The 20,932-nt window shown below is 41.5% G+C and overlaps 1 protein-coding gene and 1 non-coding gene across 4 annotated transcripts in view; one reads left to right on the forward strand and one right to left on the reverse strand.

The window, feature by feature from the left end:
* The window catches only part of Slc14a2 (solute carrier family 14 (urea transporter), member 2), a 450,807-nt gene that overhangs the window by 383,853 nt on the left and 46,022 nt on the right, over positions 1-20,932 (reverse strand). The window lies entirely within an intron of this gene.
* On the forward strand, positions 3,462-3,568 carry Gm26430. The gene has a single exon (XR_003952706.1). It is a non-coding gene; the product is annotated as a U6 spliceosomal RNA (small nuclear RNA).

Below are 20,932 nucleotides of genomic sequence, written 5' to 3' on the forward strand. Positions count from 1 at the left end.
TCTACCCGTGATGATTGGGGACATGTATTTTGGAGTCACATCACTATAATTCATTTAATTGTCTATTTCACCACCCAGATGTGCTATGGACACAGGCTGATATCAAGTCTCACATTGTCCTATGCCAGAAATCCATTATAATGTCCTTGCCTGCAGGGACATGTGGACATGCCTTTATGGGAGAGAAAATCATGTAATTGATTTGTTAGAGTTAGTCCAGTGTTGGGGTGGTACTCTAAGAGCTGTGTCCAGAATAGAATAGAGCCTTGCTCCAGCTTGGGATAACTTCAGTTGGAGAAAACAACTCAGAGACATAAGGCAGCAGCCAACCGTCTCTCGAACACCACCTGACCTCTCACAGAAGCTCCCCAGCTGCTTCGTCTTCCCATGCTCATAGTGGACGGACCACATGTTATTGCAAACCAACCATGACTGAACATGTCACTGTGTTTTTCTGCCGAAGTTGTCACTTCTTCTGGCACCAAGCATAAGGAGCAATGGCTCAGCAGGTCATTCAGTCCACATTAGGCCAGTGGTGCCAACCCCTTGACACAAAGGTCCACCCTAATACAAGGGAACAGAGCTGCAACAAAATGGTCAAGATTGAGCCTTTCAGAAACAGATTCAGGGAAAAGGAAGATTTAAGACGAGTTAGGGCAGTAGCTGCATGGGAGAGAAGTAGCCATCCAGCACAGGCCATAGGAGAGGCAAGCCCTTGTAGCCCTGATGAGCATGTGGGCTCTGATCTATCTGCCTCTTGGTTTATTTATGCTCTGATGCATGTCAGTATTGTTTGACTTAGAAGTCAAACACTAGCAGATGGTTTTCACCTTCTGTGAGGGAGCCCTGAACCTGTCACAGGCAGGATTGCTTCATCTTCCTAAGCACCAAGTGGACTTGTGTCTGCTAATCAAGTTATAGGCATGTTTTGTTTAAAAAAAAAATAGTGTTAAATTCCCCACCCCAGCATCTAAGAGAGGAGAGAGAATAGTGACAACCATTCCCTTGTTTCAACTAACAGAGTCACACAATTAAATTTTGATTGGGAAGGGCTTGTAAAAAACAAACAAGAAGGTCTAAATATATTCCATATCTCTTTGCTTCTTTTCTTCTAATAATTTTAATGGTCTCTGAGAACATGAATTATCTTCACTATAGCATTGTAACTTGCAGACCAATGATAATCTTGTCTGATATGGATGACAGTGATGGTTTGCCCTGAAACATTAATGTTTATGCATGTACATACGTATGCATGGGATGCATGTGTGTGCATACATGATACCAGCAGCATACCAATAAGGTGTCTGAGTGGAAGACATAGCAAATAAACTCCAAGAATAGCAGGGACACTGTGAACCCCCCCCCCCAACAGTGATTTGGAATTTAAATAGCAAGTGTTGAGAAGTGATAGGCAAAATAAACCTGGAAGACTGTTTTTGATACAGATGGGATCTGATGCTCTCGGAGCAGGGAGAAACGCTGTCAGTATTTTGACAGACACAGAATGACTGCTTAGACTGATGTTCGGGCAGAGCCCAGGCACTGCTAGATGGTGGGCTTGCCACCGAGGGTGTGTGAACTGGGAGGAAGCAGGATACAGAGAGGCTAGAGAACTGTGTGAAAGACTGACCAGCCGTCGCAGGGATTCTTCTCAGGGTAGAGGGGTGGGGCAGAGAGGTGTGGAAATAAAGGCCCAGTGATACAGGATGCTAGCTTCCTGGCATGCTGGTGGCTGTCAAAGAGAGAAGGGGAGAGCTGCCCCTACCAGGTTTTCCTCTCGGGGATTATTAAACAACAGTAAGAGGCAGAGGCTAAATGTCTAGGCTATGCAGGGCAAGCAGTACTCTCCTGCACTTGACTTCTCTTTGCCATTTGTGGCAAACCAGGCTTGCTGAGTGTTCTGGGGAGGAAAATCAATGACAAACATCTCCCAGGAGGGTTGTGGCACAGGACAGCTCAACTGGAAGCAACCATACAGAAAGATAGTGCTATGTCTTAAGATTGAAGGTTGTCACCCTGAAAGGAATGTGGTGTCTGGGATGGGGGTACAAAAATGCTGTAAACGGAGTCCCTTTGGAGCTGGAGACCCTAGTGTAGTAGTGGAACTATTCCCTAATTTTGAGGCTCTCCTAGTCGACCTGTGGCTCTTTAGAACACTTATATGCCCCTGAACATGGAGAGAGCACTCATCTGTTTGACACTACCGTCTGCACTGCGGTCCCTTCTCCTCATGATACTTAACCTCCCTGATGGACTCAGTTTTGGTCCTTGTTCAAAATGCCTGTCATTTAGAATTTGGACACTCACAAGCAGTGAGCTGGCATAGCCACAGTAGCAGTAATGAAAGCTCCTTTTAAAACCTTCACTGTGCCCCCAAGAGCCCTGTGCTCCTGGACATGTTTCCTTTCTTAGAGTTTGGTTCTGTTGCTTGGGTAGTAAACATACAGTGTGAATAATGGGCTTGTTGTATCTGCAGGCAAAATTTGATGTAGAAACCAGGGATGCTGTTAAATATCCTTAATGCATAGGAACATCCTACTTCAGCAAAATGTTAATGGAGCTTAGTAGAATTAATTATTCTAAGCCTCTGTATTTCTCTCCTATAAAAAGGGTACCTATTTTGGGGAATTTATGGTAAGATGACATAGAATAAGAATGGTTACATCCCATATGGTGAGTGCATAATAGTAAATGTCACACAGCCATCTTGCTGTCTGCAAGTCAAACTGAGTATCTTGCTGTCCCTTACAGGGATGCAAACATAATCTCTGTCCCTTTTGCTCATTGCAGTGAACCTGGGAGGCAAGTAAGCCAAAGTGTTAACACTTGCCTAAGTCTGGTGCCTAACAGAATCCGTAGTTGGAATCCTTGCCTCTGAGGCACAGCTGGAGGGCTTTCAACTCTGGTGATTTTGCCTGCACTGGGGATATTTGATATGTTTGGGGACTGTGATGAGTTATATTGATTGTCAACCTGAGAGTATCTACAATCCCCTAAGGGACAAGCTTTTGGGCATGGCTGCGAGGGACTATCTAGATAGGGGTAATTGCGGTAGGATATCTATGCACAGCATTATTCCCTCTGTCTCATAGGCTGAGATCCTTGGCAGAATAAAAAGAGAAAGTGACCTGAATGGTAGTGTTCATCACGGTCTGCTTTCTTAATGTGGACGGAGTGTGAGAAGCCACTTCAAATCCTCAAAACCTTGACTTCCCAACACAGTGGACCCTTGAACTATGAGTCAGAATAAACCCTTTCTCCATTAGCTGTATTTTGTTAAGGGTGGTTTTTTTTCAAGGCAACAGTAATAGTGTTAATGCCTAGACAATAGGTAGGCACTGACAGCACCAGGTAGGAAGATAAAAGGTATACCACTGAGTATCATACAGTGTACAGACAAGTCCACAAAGGGAAATTATCTGACCTCAAATGACACTGGTGTTAGAAATGAGATACTCGTGCTCGCTTCGGCAGCACATATACTAAAATTGGAATGATACAGAAAAGATTAGCATGGCCCCTGCGCAAGAATGACACACAAATTCGTGAAGCGTTCCATATTTTTAGTACCCAAGGAGCTAAAGGGGCCTGCAACCCTTTAGGTGGAACAACAATATGAACTAACCAGTACCCCCGGAGCTCATGTCTCTAGCTGCATATGTATCAGAAGATGGTCTAGTCGGCCATCAGTGGAAAGAGAGGCCCAATGTTCGTGCAGACTTTATATGCCTCGGTACAGGGGAATGCCAAGACCAAGAAGAGAGAGTGGGTGGGTAGGGGAGTGGGGGCGGGAGGGTATGGGGGACTTTTGGGATAGCATTGGAAATGTAAATGAAGAAAATACCTAATAAATTAAAAAAAAAAGAGAAATGAGAAACCCTATGAGAACAAGGCATTTCATATCATTTCCACAATGAAGAAATGCCAGCAGTTGCTCTATAAATTCAACATCGAACCCAGCCATGGCCCTGTGTCTCCTTGACTGCTCCTGGAGAGTGTACTGTGTCAATTATTATCTGTTCACTAAACTACAGAATCACAATAGCTATTAAAAATTAAAGTTCGCTAGAGAATTCCCTGACCATATGTGTGACCTTATAGATTGAGTCTTCCTAGTTGGGATATCAGTATGTCACCGAGACAAAAGGTTGGGCAAGACTAGATTGCATTGTTGGAGCCTTCTGGATCAATAAATGTTCATATAAATCAGCAGTTCTCAACCTATGGGTCAGGATCCCTTTTTGGGGGGGGCATCAAATGACCTTTTCAGAGGTGTTACATATCAGATATTCTGCAAATCTGATATTCACATTACAATTCATAACGATAGCAAAATTACACTTAGGAAGTAGCAATGGAAATAATCTTATGATTGTGAGCCACCAGGATATAAGGATCTGTATTAAAGGGTCACAGTATTAGGAAGGTTGAGAACCACTGATATAAATATTAAATATGTATAAAAGACTGAAAAACAGCTTTTTTTTTAGAAAGAAGAATATGAAGACATCAGAACTTCTCTATCTCTACATTATAGGTGGCTTGTATAAATCAAATTTGTATTATTTATGTTTTCCTATTTCTCTTCATAACCTTTTATTAGGTAGAAGCTAAGTCTTAGGGGAAAAAAAGGCCTATGTGTTTTATAAATTTCAAACCAAATAGTTTTAAGATTTCAACATTCTAGAGTACATGTGTCCATTTTTCAAGTTGATGGCATTTTACAATTGATGTTGGCCCTTTGTTCTTCTATATTTTAACATATCTGAATTTAGGATGTATTGCTAAATTCTTGGCTTCTTAGATCCATAAAGTATGGTCATTTGTCCAGGACTATACAACTTATAAATGGCAGAGCTGGAAGTCATGAGATGATATGTATTATTTATTTCTAATCCAGCAAGGAAATTCAAGTGCAAGTGGGAGCTATCAGTCTTTTGGAAAAGTGACCCAGGGAGTACTTTCTTCCTGAGATGACTGGATGGCTCTAGTGGGAGTCTAAGAAGAATGGTATATTCGTGCTACTCTCTGCTTTTAGGGAAGCTTTAAATTTTTATTACATTTTATTCATTATTTATTTGGAGAGCATGTGTTGAGGTCAGAGGACAACTTGCAGGAGTCAGTTCTCTGTACCAGTTTGACTTGGGGGGTCAAACTCAGGTCGTTAAACACGGGAAAAGTGATCCTACCTGATGGTCCATCTCATCAGCCAATTTTAGGAAAGTTTTAAACCAGTGAGAGAGAATGATGAAAGGCACAGAAGTTTTGAGACTGTTGCTGTTGACAAGGAGAAACTGGATGCAGGTCTACCAGACAAGACAGACAATTAATAGCAACTTTATATCATGGTCACCGCAGCCACAGTACAGTGGGAAGTCATGTCTAGACATCAAGCTTTAAGATGGTGGTTTTCCCACACACTGGCTCGGTGCTTTAGCATAGCATAGAAACTAGCAGATCATCAATGACATTGGTGACAATACCCAGGTCGCATCAATCTATGCTTGGGAATAGAATTCATTTTTAAGTTTTTTTCTAAATGGTACTTCAAAAGATAATTCAATGTTATTGTAGTTAGGGAGAGTCTAATGGGCTTTTGTTCAACATAGCACTGTCAAAATGAATTGTGTAATACATTGTGGGATTTCTCTGTCAGTACCACCAAGGCTTGACCATAGCCTATATTACTGATATTTTCTTGCATGGTTATTTTATTGTTTTTGCTCTTAGTCTCTCTGCCTGCCTATAAACCTCAATAATCATTTCTTATAGCCAATGTCCTAGCGGCCTTGGCTCCTTTCCCCAGGCTTCATATGGTTTCCTGTGTGAGACCTCTACACTCTGTGCTTGGATCTGTTATGAGAACCACCTGGCTATAGGGAACAGCTGGAGCCTGTGTCCAGTATTTATGGGCATAGCAATGGATCTACACTGTAGTAAGCTAGCTAAAGGGAGAAATATAAGAAGAATGCCCACTCTGACATGTCCTCACGTGGTCTAAGACTCTCTAGGGGATCTGCTCCACCTTCCTGGTAGATCTGAATTCTAGTTATACCTTGTCACTACACTTGTCTAGAAATCCTTGCCTTTTGATGGCTACCATGATTATATGCTCAAATGATGGCCTTACAAAGAGCCGTTCTTTGACTATGTTGCCAAAAGCAGCACACACCTTTCTTTTTTCTTTCTTTCTTTTTTTTTTTTTTTTTTTTTTTTTTTTTTTTTTTTTTTTTTTTTTGGTTTTCGAGACAGGGTTTCTCTGTGTAGCCCTGGCTGTCCTGGCACTCACTTTGTAGACCAGGCTGGCCTCGAACTCAGAAATCTGCCTGCCTCTGCCTCCCGAGTGCTGGGATTAAAGGCGTGCGCCACCACGCCCAGCTAGCACACACCTTTCTTACTCTCTCTGATTCAACCTGTTTTAATTTTCTTCTTAACACTCATCAATGGCCTGCATACTACGTATTTATTTATGTTTAAAACTTTGTATATAGCACATTTTCCTTTGAGATGAATTTTAAAAAGGTACATTTTTAAATCAGCAAATGGTAACTACCTATTGGTTAATCCCATAACTATTTTTAAGTGTATTTATCCTTTGAGAATTATTTCCTATATGTATGTGATGTATTTTGATCATATCCACCGAGAGGATCCCCTGTCTCCAAGTCCTTCCAAAGCTTTGTCCCTTACATCTCCCTCCCAACTTATTTTCTTTTGTTCTTTTTCTTTTCAAGTCCAATGAGTGCCTCTCATATGTGCCTGGATGGGGGCTACCTGCTGGAGCATGGTCAACCCTCCAGGGGCCAGACTTCTGAAGAAAACTGACTTGCCCTCCCACAACAGCAAGCAACTGCCAATAGCTCCCCAGAGAAGAAGGTCTTGTGAATCACCCACCACCACCACCACCACTCATATAGTCTAGAGATTTATAGAAGGCTCTATGGATGCTTCAAGGCTGTACCATGAAAAGATGGAAGGTCCAACCACCGACTGTCTTCATCTTTGTTCAAAGTCAGGTTCCATAAGAGCTAACTCAGAGCACCCTGGTGGTCTTGTGGGGTTGTGATAAGAAGGTATTGGCTTTTGAAATGGACAGAGAAGCTAGGACGTGTGTGCATTGCCACCATGACATATGCTTTTCATCTTCCAATACCAGTTTCCCTATTCTTCCCCTATAAGGAAAGATTTGGAGAACACCTCCTTTCATGTATAAGTGACAGTTAAAAGCTTATTGTGAGATATTCCTATGTTAAAAAAAAAGTCTCATGACAGAGGAGTGACATTCAGAGATCAGTTGGGAACTATTAAAAAGATTCTTTTAAAGACATCAGAGATTCCTCCTTTTGGGAGAACAGAACACTGGTAGTAGAACTTACAGGGCAGAACCCTGGGAATGGGTTCAGGCCATTCTTGTTAATTCATTAAAGCTTGGCACTAAAAAACCTTATCAATTAGAACTCTCCTGGGAGCAGGACTCACAACTTCATGCCTTCCTTCTGTCTGTCAATGAGAACTATTGTTTTCCAAGTTCTTCATGGTTCCATTTTGTGCACATGCAAGCATAGTTGTGCACATACATGCATACCTCAAGGAAATAAAAGGAGGCAAAATGACAAAGAGCCTTCATGCTCCCCTTAGTGACTCTGCTTTGGTTGTCGAGGTCTTACCTGCTAGACACTGGATTTTTCGTTGCAGGGTCCATGCCTGACTGTCCAGCTTCACCTGTCATATAAAGCTTGACTCTCAGCCAGCCTGACCTATGGTGACTCCCAACTGTCTTGCTGTGATCATCCAAGCAGATGAAATGTCAATCCTGTTATTACCTGCTCACTGCTCTGAAGCCTGGAACATACCGCTCATAATTGCCTAGATGTGCTTCCAAATCTACCACACACCACACATTTAAACTTCAAATAATCATGTTGACATCTTAAGAGAAAACAGGATAAAAGTAACCAAGAATGTCACTGTTTTTCCTTCAGATAGGACAAAATCTTATGTCACTTGGGTCCGCTTGTTTACAGAACAATGAGGTTGTACAGATAGTATTGAACCATGTGTTTTTATCATGATTCAGAGATGGATTTTGATTTCTCTTGAATTATATACCATGTTATTAGTCCTCAGCATTTGTATTTTAAAATGTGTGTGTGTGTGTGTGTGTGTGTGTGTGTGTGTGTGTGTTATGCATGATGTATATGTGGAAACTCACATACTATGGCCCACATTTGGAAGTCAGAGGACAATTTTGTGCAGTTGGTTCTCTCCTTGCACCTTTACGTGGGTTCCAGAAACTTACATGGGTCACCAGGCCTGTATAGTAAGAACCTTTATCTGCTGAGCCAGCTCTTCACCTATGGTCTGTGTTTTTGTTTTATGTTTATACACATATTTAACTACTTGTGGTGTTTGAAGAAAAGATATATTTTTATTCTTCGGAGTCTAGCAGACTGTATAGTCGGGTATTTGCTTTAAACCAACCCAGAATTTATCAATACATACTTACTGAGCACTTAGGATTTTTCAACTTTCTTCTAGCTCCTGTGGCCTTTCCAGAAGTGACCTTATAAAAAGCCTCCCTCCCCAGAGACCCCACTTAAGTAGAGATTAGCTGGGACTAAGACACGTGAAGCTGAGATGAGTGCAAGACGTTTTACAGTCACATGTCACATGTGGGCACTGCGCTATTTTGCTACAAGGGATTGGAGAACAAAAATCCCTGGTTATGTAAATTTTTATGACTAGAACTGGAAGGACATAAAACAGGTCCATGCCTCAGCTCACGCCAAACTGCTCTCCTCAGTTTATCTCTTGAGAACTCTGTTTAGTCTAGTCTTCAATACTGCTAAGGGTCAGGTTTCTATCACAGATATTGAGAAACACCTTCATAGTTGAAGTCTTCTTGGTCTTAGCAAGTTGCCCTAGTGTTTGACTTCTATGGGTAGAGTTCAAAAACCTTTCCAAAGTTTCCTTTCATCATGTCTCAAGCTCTAACACCTAGTACTTTTCTTTCCTATCCTATTGCTGTGGTTGACCTAAAAGTTCCCCTTGCATATCTAATTCCCATTGCCTTCATCTATAATCATGATGATTGTGTTGCTATCCAGCATTGCCCTCCCAGTTAAATAAATGACGAGGAAGATCACCTGACAGGACCAAAACTGCCTTGGAAGCAACAGCTCCAAGGCTCTTCAACACTATCACTTTTATTCCATGATTGTATTACTGTGTCTACAATGGCATATAATAGGTGTATGGTAATGGTTGCTGGATCCATAGACCAATTGACATTCCATAAGAGTAGACTGTTCCCAGTGATGGTAACCATATGATTAAAGGGGATGACTACACACTGCAAGGGAGCACTGTAGTCTTCATGACTCTGGGGCCAGAAAGAGTGTAGTGAGGCTACCAAATCAGGGGTATATGGGACCCAGTGCCATGGAGTTAAGATATGAGATTCAGAGTATAGAGAAGAAAGGACTGGAACAAGGCAGAGCAAGAATGTATTTGTCCTTAGACAAACTTTCGACGGTGTGACTAACAAATCTCTCACTGGCCATGGCAGTCGACACACTGGACTGCTCATCCTTCACATTGGTGTCATGTTTGTGGAGACCTGGCCATTGTCCTGACTTCACACTCTCATTAATTCAAAGGGCAATGCTCTCATGCAAAATTATATGTTGGTGTGGCATTTTTATTTTTGTTGTTGGTTTTTTGCTTGTTTGTTTGTTTGTTTTTGTTTTTCAAGACATGGCTTCTCTGTATAGCCTTGGCTGTCCTGGAACTCACTCTGTAGACCAGGCTGGCCTCGAACTCAAAAATCCACCTTCCTTTGCCTCCAGAGTGCTGGGATTAAAGGCGTGTGCCACCACTGCCCGGCTTTTGTTTTTTAAATCATGGATCGTATTTCTTCTCTTTAGCCTGCAGGAACAGGCAGGTGTTCAATGCACTTAGCTCAGTACTCATCCTGATCACCATAGCTTCAATGTTACAGACCCTTAGTTGTAGCAATGTTACTATGTACCTATCTTATGCATAAAATTAGTCAGTGTGGCTATGAAGAGTGTTTGGTACTCACTGAAAACCACCTGCTCAAATATTATTTCTATGTTAGTAAGCTTGCCAACATTGGGGTGTGTGTGTGTGCATAGAACAATAGAAAGAAAGTAGGACTAAAATTATTTTTAAAATATTCTTTTGCTCAAATATGTTTGAAATGTTAACAATTTAAAAAATCTGTATTTCATGCTTCATGCCAGCTACCTAACTTTGTCTATGTTTGTTGCTAAGACAAGGCACATGAGCTTACCAAAGCAGTAAGATTCTGGAAGAAAAGTTCTAGCATGTTCTTCAAGTCAGAAAAGCTATAGTGATGATCTGCAGGCTCCCTGTAAGTCTAATGAATGTGGCCTTCTGGGGGAAGCTCATCTCAACTTCTCCATCTTATCAATTTCACCTGTTAGCTTACTCCATTTTAGCTTACTCTATATTTGTATTTACCACCTGTATCTGCTAAGAATATACACTCCACAGTGGCAAGGATTTCTGTTTGTTTTTATAATTGTTATGCCTCTAAAACTTGCAACATTGGCTAGTACCTTGAATTATTGATATGATTCAATGAGAAAAAAAATGACTTCCTCTGTAACTTCCTCCTTTTTTGTTTTTTTGGTTTTTTGTTTGTTTGTTTGTTTGTTTGTTTGTTGAGACAGTGTTTCTCTGTATAGTCCTGGCTGTCCTGGAACTCACTCTGTAGACCAGGCTGGCCTCGAACTCAGAAATCCGCCTGCCTCTGCCTCCAGAGTGCTGGGATTAAAGGTGTGCACCACTACGCCTGGCCCTCTGTAACTTTCTTACCAAAAATGTATCACAAGAGAAACAACAAGCAAAACCCAGACTGATAATCTAGTGGGACATCATATAAAACTAATGTACAATAGTCTTTAAAAAAATGCCCAGCTTAAGAGAGCCAAGAAAAGATGTGGGGTTGTCACAGATTAGAGCAGACCTAGCAACAATGAGAACTTGGTGCAGTGCAGGATCCTGGATTAGATCCTAGAACAGAAATGGGACTATTAATGACAAAACCTGGTGAGATACAAATAAATTAGAAAGACTAACACTGTTCCATTGCTCATGTCTAAGCTTTGATATTTGAGCTATGATTATATGAGATGTAACAGGAGAGGACATATCTGGGATTTTTTTCTGCATTGATTTGCAATATATCTATAAGTCTAAAATTATTTGGCAACAAAAAGTTGAAAAATCATGAAGAAGCAATGGCTAACAGAGAACGAATTCAATGTCATTTTTGTAGATGTTTTGTCTCATCTTGCTTTGTTTGGGCAATTTTTGTCTTATTGGTCTTTTGCTTATATATTATGCTTTCTGGTTTTGTGTTTTTATGGTGTGTGTGTGTGGTGTATGTGCATACATGCATGCATGTTTCTTGTGAGGTATTTTTTTTCATTTTTTAAAAAAATAATTCTGATTTGTTGGTTTGGTTTAGTTTTCTCATTTGTTTTCTAAAAAGAGAAAGAAAGTTCATGGAGTTGGGTGGGTAAGGAAGTGGGGAAGATCTGAGAGGATCTGGGAAAGGGGAGTATATTACATAAAAATTATCTTTAATTAACATACTATACAGTGCATAGACACATACTGTATACACACAAGCACACACACGCACACACACACACACACGCACACGCACACGCACACACACACACACACACACACGCACACACACACACACACACACACACACACGCACATGCACACACACACACTCACTCTACACATGCACACCATGATAACTTCTAGCATCAGGTCAGTCATTCTTCATCTCCTTGGCTCAGTCTAGCGTTGCCTCAGCTGTTCAGTTTATTGTGAAGCCCTTGGTTATGCTGTGGAATGGGAATACCACTGGGCCAGGGCTGTGTTTGTGGACTATCTTCACATGCCTTTCTTCCCAGAGTTGAAAGTCCTGGCTCGTAGTAAAGAGACTTTAATTTCAGTTCTGGCTTCATCAGAATAGATTTGGTGGAAATATGCTCAGGAAATTCGATTGTAGGAATGGGCGTAAGTAATGACCTGCCGTCTCTTTTTCACAGGGCTCTTGTTAGGCTTAAAGGAACTTAGGCCCTGGGTCACAGCAGTGAGTCAGAATCTCACTGTATTTATAGTCTGCTTCATTTACCTTCTGTCGTCCACAGTCACGTTCGACGAGGGACAGCGCACGCAGTACTCCAGAGCTGCGTTATGGTCTATGCTTCTCAGTCTACAGCTACTGCTTACTTGTTGTGTTGGAATTTTTTAAGTTATGAAAAAAATACGGTAATCATAAAAACTACCTCCAATTGTTTGAAAGAAAGATTGGAGAAGCTTTTAAGAGTTGTCTTGCAATATGCTAAATATTTCATCATATTTGTTTGCTCTGGACATTTTTTTAAAAATCCTTCCTTGTGATTTTTATGGCACTATTTAGAATTTGATTTCACCTTCCTAGGTAGCGCACCCTGAACTTTTCTGACTAAACTGTAAGTGGCTGTAGGATAGGCAGCTTATGCCCTGTATTCCTGCCTTTCCCCACAAGTTACATTTATAGAGAAACTGTGCGTGCTTGGTGATTGACAGCTTCATAAGGCCCTAAAGCCATTGCTCTCCCACTTCACAAGTTTGCTTCAGGGCAACTTGTCATCTATGTATATTTAGACAAACTTGGAAAACAGACGATTTCTTAATGCTAGAACTGCTCTCGCCAAATGCTGCTGGTTTGTTATAGACATCATTAGTTTTTCAGGCCCCACCCTTCCTTCTCCCCTCTACCAGACCTGCTCTGTCAGCATCACATCTAACAAGCCCCATGCAGAAAGACCAAGGCTCTGTTCAGGTGTGTGCTTTGCCCCTCTTTCCTCTCTTATCTGGGGTGGGGGTGGGGGAGCAGAAAAATCATGCTGCCTGCTTACCCAGATTATTTTTTAATGTTCTCTCGTTCATATTTCTAAGAATACAGTTTTCAGAGCCAACTACAGCTTCAATACTTAGAATTTTTTAAAAAAGGAATAAAAGATTAACCCCTCTGCTAAGCACTTTGGCCATACGCTTCCTGGTGTTTTCATACTCAGTATCTAAAGTGCAGCACCGCTTTGGTACCCTTGAGGATGAATTTGTTTCTTTACAGAATGCATTCTTCCATGGGGGGGGGGATGGGGAGAGCCAGCGTCTTTCAATTTCTGAATCACTCTTATCTTTACTCATCACCTTTCCTTTCCATTGTGTCTCTTCCACTTACACACTTCTAAATTATTTCTGACCAAACCTAAGGCAGCCCCGTTGGAACCCTGAGTCTTCCGCTATCTCTCTGACCATCCCTTTCATACAATTTGTGTAAAAATGCAGTTCTGTAGATCTGAGTCACACTGAAATCTACTTTCAATTCTGCAGACAGCAGCTGACTGTATTATGGGAAATTATCTCATTGCTGCTCCCCCAGCCCAAGGTGTCATTTTCTCCAACATATTATTACCTTCTCTATGGCTTCTAAGACACTGTACTGCAAATCCCTCAGGAATCCATGGAGCTTTACTGCTCTGGCCCTAAAACTTGTCCCAGGATGATAGGGGTCCTTCCTTGCCCTCTGATGGAAGAAGAAAAAGTAAAATGGGCACATAGAAGCCCTACAAACTTCTTGTTTCATCGTTTTTTTTCTACAGAGACCAAACTACTGCCTTCCACTCTGATAAGAGCAATAGAGGCAATCTAAAGTTAGAACTGTACCATGAGAGCATGCATAGGTAGTGGACATATTTTACTAATGATGGCTGAGGTTTTCTTGTGGTCGTGTGAGAACAAACCAGCTGTGAGAAGCTCAGGGTCTAGATGTGAAGAACACACATCAAGTCTCAATCCCCACGTTCTATCACTGCTCTGAATTTAATCCTGTCACATTACTAATGATCTTTTGAAAGGGCAATGCTAAACCCTGCACTTCCCTCGTATGTCATGCGAGTCAAAGGATTCAGGAGTTACCAAATCATTTCTAAACTGCAAAGGGACAAGTTGATGACACCTCTCAAAAACGGATTCTATAGCAACCAATAAAAAGACAGTTATTAACAGGAACATTTAAATCAGTTGTTAACATGACTACATTGATGATGTCATGGAAAAGCATAAAGTAAGGCCCTTAAACAAGACACTTAAAGGCCAGTTAAGGACACAAGCTATAAACAACTGGTCCAGACATATACAGCTGAGCCCATGAGGAAGTAAGAGATCTGGTGCTAGTTGGAGCCTATGGCAATGTGCTGGTTTTCATAGACTTAAGCACCAAGGTGCTGGAGCTGCTTTAATTAGATTGCAGCAGAGGCTGATCATGAGATACAGGCATCCCTAGGCCTAGGAACTCGTAGTTTAGCAGACTTAGGCTATTCACATTGTGTTCCACCACAGTCAACCTCTTACCACAGCCCAGAGGTGTGGGGATAAGCACACTGTAAGAGAGGCAGGCTCAGACTGTAGGGCTAGTTGGCACTATTCAGATTACAGTTCCTTAAGGTGAGGGGTAGTGATCTTGAGTAAATTATTTATGCTATTCCATGCCCTGGCACACACGATAGCACTGGTCTGCCTGGATACTGATGAAGAAAAAGAGTGGATGTTTCATAAGAACCAAGTGGTAATAGTGGTCACAGTGGTCTTTACAAGTACCCAAGGCCCATATTCTTCTCTCAGAGGGGATCCCCGTGTGATGGTGATTGCTACAGTTTACAAGTACAATTTTCAATGAGTATTATGCTAGTTAGCATTTTTATCAACTTGACACAAACTAAGGCCATTTGGGAATAAAATATCTTAATTGAGAATATGTCTCCATGTGATTGTTGTGCAGATGAGTCTTTAAGGCATTTTCTTGACTAAAGATTGATGTGAGAGAACCCAGCTCATTGTGGGCGGCTCTACCCCTGGTCTGGTGGTTCAGGATGGTGTAAAAGATCGAGCTGAACAAGTGATGAGGAGCAGGCCAGTAAACAGGGATCCTCCACGGCCTCGGCTTCAGCTCCTGCCTTCAGGTTCTTTCCTTGAGTGCCTGCCCTGACTTTCTTTGATGATGGAATATGGCTGGGACATGTTATCTATTAAAAACCCTTTCTTCCTCTATTTCTTTTGTTCATGCCATTTTATCTCACCACAATAGAAACCCTAACAAAAAACAAATATCAAAATATGTGAGAAAAATTTATGGCTTTAAATTTAAACCAACCTAGTTTATCTAAAATATACCTAATATGTGTGAGCCCTAGTTCTTAAGTAATGTCAGTAACAATAGACCTCCACAGGGCACCCTTGGAAAAATTTGTTCTGTGAGGTAAAAAAAAAAAGCAAAGAAAATCTTCTCTAAGTTATAATTATTTTCAGCTCATTGTCTATATTGTAGTAAAGGAACCAACTGCAAATGAAATTAACCGTGTTATAAGTGATTTGTCATGCTTATCAAACAATTTACGTATTTTATTTGAAAATTACCTTTTATTTAATAAATTAAAATTGACAGAAATATTGACTTTTCTCTTAAGCCATTACTTGACCTACGATTTGAGAAAGAGGGAGACAGAGATTGTGAGGGAGTGGGAGAGGGAGAGAGAGAGAATAAATTGATTTAAATACAAAGTTCTTCACAAATATGAGGAATGCATTAGAAAATATGTCACTCCCACTGACAAATATAAAAGGAATAATTTCCCAAATAACTTAGCATATAATGTGAAAATTTATCTAAAAATCTTTAGCCTCTAATTAGCTCTGGGAAAGTTAATTTTATAATAGATTGTTACCTTATAAGTTAGAGTCAGTATATGTGGACATCATCTGTATCCGAGCATCTCATGAAAACATGCACGGATGCCTTATGATTGGGTTGTCATTGTTTCATAAGTTGGGCCCTTCAGAAGAACCTTGGCGGAAGTATGAGGGAAAAGGCAAAAAGTTGCCTGACCTGGTAGTTTGTTTCTGACATTGCTCCTAGGGATGCCAATGACTAGAACTGAGCCACCCTAGAATGTGATCAGAAGACAGCAGCAAAAACAGTGTGTGGACAAGGTGTCAACGCCATACTCTGGGTCCAACAGCCTGAAGTGATCCCGTCGGGCCTCAGGCCTTGGGAGACTTCATGTTGTATATTTAATGTTTAGTTGTCCTTTCAGAGACTTTCCAGGGCTACATTCCAAGGCCCTAATTCATTGTAGACCTGTAATTTAACCTTTTTCCTCTTGTGCTCCAGATAGTCAGAACAGTAGGATCTCAGGAGAGGGCAGCAGCAGTTAGGGTCTTATTTCCGTCATCGACTGCTAACAGAAAGTTTCCTGTTGGACTTAACAGAATTTGCCTTAATGACAGTTGTATAATTGGTGACATAGCCTTCGTCAGAATGACATTTCTACATGGTTCCATATCACTGAATTTTACCTCCTTCAGAAGATAACAAAGAGGTAAGTAACAGACTTGTTTCAGAGGCAGAGGTGGAAAGGGACGTTCTTGGGACCTATGGGTCACATGGAGAATTCTCTAGGCAACTGGAAGATCATAGAAAGCTCCATTGGGAGCCAAAGAGGTAGCAAGGAGGAGATAGCTAGGATGCACATGATGCAGAATAATGGCTTTTTTTCCTCAACAGTTGGTTTTGGGATGACCCTATCATTGTCACCTCATTCATTCTTAGAAGTCTTCACTCTTGGGAATATATCAACAATCCAATCTCTTCAAAAAGAGTTTCCTTCTCATTCATCTTTTGAAATCAACTTGGAAACTTTAGGTAGAAAGTATGATCATTTTCTTCACCCCAAAAGTTCAGGGCTTTGAGAGAAGGAGGCTCCTTGAGATCAGGGAGTCTCATACCCCAGGATAGAGCCATCTTATAGCTCTTCAGTGATGAATAAATAAAAAGAAAAAAAATTAAAAAGAATGTCCAAGCATGGAACAGAGAAGTCCATTCAGCGAGCACCATCTCATAAACTCCCTGGGAAGCGTGTCTGGATTTCTCCCCTTCCTGAGTCTCTGTGTCAGCAGGTACTTGGAAGTTGAGAGCTGAGGGTGGACTTACAGAGTTTGGCCAGAGATTCTGTGAACAGAGTTCTGGGGCTGCTTGCATATCCATTTCTTTTAAAAATACATACATATATATTTCCCCCTCTGAATTAAAACCACAAGTATTTGAACTACTCCCAGAGGAATGAAATCCCAGACCTGTGGAATGTCAGTCGTGGAAATTAAATGGCCACCACGTGACCTAGCAAGTGCCAGTGTGGAACATAAACATGTGAGGCTGAGCAGACCACTGTTTACTCTAACGTTAGAGATGACAGGCAATCACTTTCCAAGGCTGTGGCCAGAGGAGAAACTCACAGAAGGCTTAAGTCAAGAGTCTTTGAGAGCAAATTGACTATTTGTCTGTGATTCTCCAGCAAATTAAGGATCTGCTCTTATAATGCTGGACAAGGAATCCCTGACAAAACTGCTAAACACACTCTTATTCTTATTTTCCAGCCACAAAAGACCAAGGTGGTTAGGACCAGCTTGCTCAATCTGGCTTGCAGCTGTGCAAGATGCAGAAGCAAGGATGAATATGTTCTTCTGGTGTGATGGTGGCGACTGGGGCGGGGAAGAGAAGACGATGGAGAGGGGGTGAAGTTCGATGGGTCTACAGAGGAGGAGAATGTGCTAGATGGAGTAGCACACACCCCTAATTGCAGTGATTGGGTGGCAGTCTAGGGACCACAGGTTTGAGGCCAGTCTTGGATCTATGGAAAGATATAGGACAGCTTGGACTACAAAGAAAGGAAGGAAGGAAGCAAGCAAGCAAACAAGTAGGAAAAAGGAAGGAAAGGAAGGAAGGAGGGAGGAAAGTGGAGGAGGGAATGGAAGATTGGGAGCAGAGAAGAAGGGAGAAATGATAAGGAAACATGGAGTATGTGAAAAGAATCAGTGGGCAATCAAGATGGGCAAGGTGGCTATCACAGGCACAAAGAGTGAGCAGAGGGAAGTGTCTGACTGCTGTAGAGAACACTGTACACACAGGAGGCTTGGCCAGACAGCCACAGCACAGCTGGAATCAATCTGGGCAGCTGCCCAGACCCACTCCAAGAAGCAGTGGAAATCCTTCCCTTTGGTTTGGCAGGGCTAGGCTCAAGCCTGCCAGGAATGCCAGCCTGTTTGGGGCAGCCATAGAGAGGAAGAAGTGTTATATGGACCCATGCCTGCTACACTCTGCCATTTTTTTTATCCATGGGGAGTTCTGGGAATAGGGTATGACTTGCTAAGAGAATTTTAATATTTAGTGAAGAAAGAGTAAAATTCACTCACCTATCTTCCGGCCTTCAAAACATTAAAATTGATGTCCCATTTCATAGTACAAAGAAGCACACTCTTAGCCAAGTTATGCAGTTGGATGTATGGTTTGTATTTACACCTTTCTCTTCTATCCCCTTTCTGATTCTAAGCATCTCAGTTCATTTTATGAAATTATGATGTAACCTCTAACATGTTAGACTCGGTTTCTGAGGAGGAGATGTTAAATAAGTGACTTACGCCCAGGTCCTGTCTTCAGGCTGCTTGTAAGCACTTCTATGGTATTGTATCTCTCCCCAGAGTCTAGGGGATTTTGAGTCAAAACCAGAATAAGGGCAAGCCATTATGGCCAGCTAAGAACACTGTGTTCTGATGGTTCTTCAAAGAGGCAACATGGCCAGCTGGAAAGGTTGTATGGATTATAAAGGAAACAGCCTGGAATATATTTCTAGGAAGTATATTGCCTGGCTATGTAATCTGAGACTCTAGGATTTTTTTTCTAGGACCATGGGTTTCCTCCTTTTAAATGGCATGGGAGTAAATGACCACTAGAGTCCTTTCTATTGTTCTGTGACACAGTTGCCATTCTCAATTCTCCCTGAGTTCCCACTTGCACCAATCTTTAATAAGTCTTGGTTTCAAACAAGATATAAAATTTCAGAGTTGATTTTAGTCAAGGAATAGAATTTCCTCACTCTCCAGGTACTCAAGAAGAGCTCTCTGTTATACAAAGAACCAATTCACTATGAAAATTTAATTTAGGAAACAGGAATTAAATAAAATATTTCTTAAATCACTTTAATGAGTTTACAAAATTGAAGTAAATCTATTTGTTCTCTAATGGTAATGTTCAGAGCTGCAGATTCAATTCTGTCTTTCAAATGGCTTAGGGTAGTGATGGGGGAAAGGGAAAGTATATTCATATCTAAAAATGATTAAATAAAAATGTATTCCTTAATTATCCTTCTCCCAGCTGTAGTGAGGAAAATCATGAATGCTCACCAAAAGTTAAAGTGCCTGGGCTGTGAGCTTTGAAAGTAACTTCCTCCTCCTCCTCCTCCTCCTCCTCCTCCTCCTCCCCCCTCCTGCTCCTCCTCCTCCTCCCCCTGCTCCTCCTCCTTCTCCCCCTCCTCCTGCTCCTCCTCCTGCTCCTGCTCCTCCTCCTCCTGCTCCTGCTCCTCCTCCTCCTCCTTCTTCTCCTCTCCATTTGACTTTTAAAGTTATGAAGAATGTGTTTTCAAAGCATCCAGCATAATGCAGAAGAGCAATTATTTTAAGAGTTATTATGCAAAAGCAGGTCTGCTCATTTCCTTCAAGGATATCTGACCACTCTGTGCAGTTTCTTGGTGCACATTTTCTCTTTGCCCCACTGTGCAGTTCCTCTCTGTATGAACTTGCTCCTTTAGGCCGTTCACCTGGGATATTGGGCTGTTTGCTTGATCGGACTGTACTAGAGCAAAGACCCTCCAAATGCTCTTCTCCCAGCAGCGGCCGCCTACTCTAGGAGCATTCCAGCAATTCACATTCACAAGCCTCACTTTGATCTGTGGAATCAAAAATTCTGGATGTGGTGCTCAACAATCTGTTTAAAACAAATCTTTCAGTAGATTACAGGTTCGAGACAGAGGTAACAGAATTGGAACAGAAGTAGGAAAACAACTAAGGGGGAAAAAAACTCAGCCTTCTTTGTTTTGTTTTGTAACAGATTTTTTTCTTGACTACCCCAGGTCACATGCTTTTGGAGTAACTCTTCATGTTTGCTTGTATGTAGAAACTTTTTCATAGGTTGTTTAATGTGTAATGGGAGAGATATGCAATTTTTTTGCCCTTTACTTTATTCTAACTCAGTCATGATTTCTAAGTCCTTTGACCCATCTTCCTTGACATCTCTTTTCTGTTAAAAGAACTCAGTGCCCCTAGCAGTGTTTGAGTGTGCTGCCATTGCTATAAAACCTGATGTAAAAACAATGCAATATTTCCTAGAGTGGATTTATGGAAAGCCTAAACTTCCTCATGTTGGAACAGCAGTAAAGGTCATAAAGATGTCCCCAGTCATTCCCCTGACCTATGCTTAACTTTGTGTCAGAATATGGCAGGATGTGCAAGGGAACTTTTTCATTTGCTCTTGTTTGTCATAGCCCAAAAGTCCAATGGTTCTTTTTTATCTGGATTATATCTTCTGTTGTTTGCATTCTCTTTCTCTCCATCAATTGTTCTGCACCTTATTTTTTGAGACACTTTCTCACTAAACCTGGAGCTCACCAAGTGTCTAGACTGCTTATCACATCTGCAGGATCTTGTCTGCTTCTCAGTGCTGAGTCTACAGGCATATGCCACTACATCAGTTTTTAACAATATGGGGTCTGGAGATCTGAGGGCAGGTCCTCAGGCTTACACAAGCACTTCACCTGCTGAGTCATCTCCACAGCCCTTTTATGTTTTGAATGTCTACATTTGGCAAAGGACAAGGGGAAGGCTTCAGAAAGACATCTTCTGAGGAACTATGGATGATAATACGAAGCCACGCTGAAGACCGTGAGTGTAATTAACCTCTAAGGTACCATGCACCCTCAAAATG

This window comes from Mus musculus, chromosome 18 (assembly GCF_000001635.26).
Source record: "Mus musculus strain C57BL/6J chromosome 18, GRCm38.p6 C57BL/6J".
NCBI lineage: Eukaryota > Metazoa > Chordata > Mammalia > Rodentia > Muridae > Mus > Mus musculus.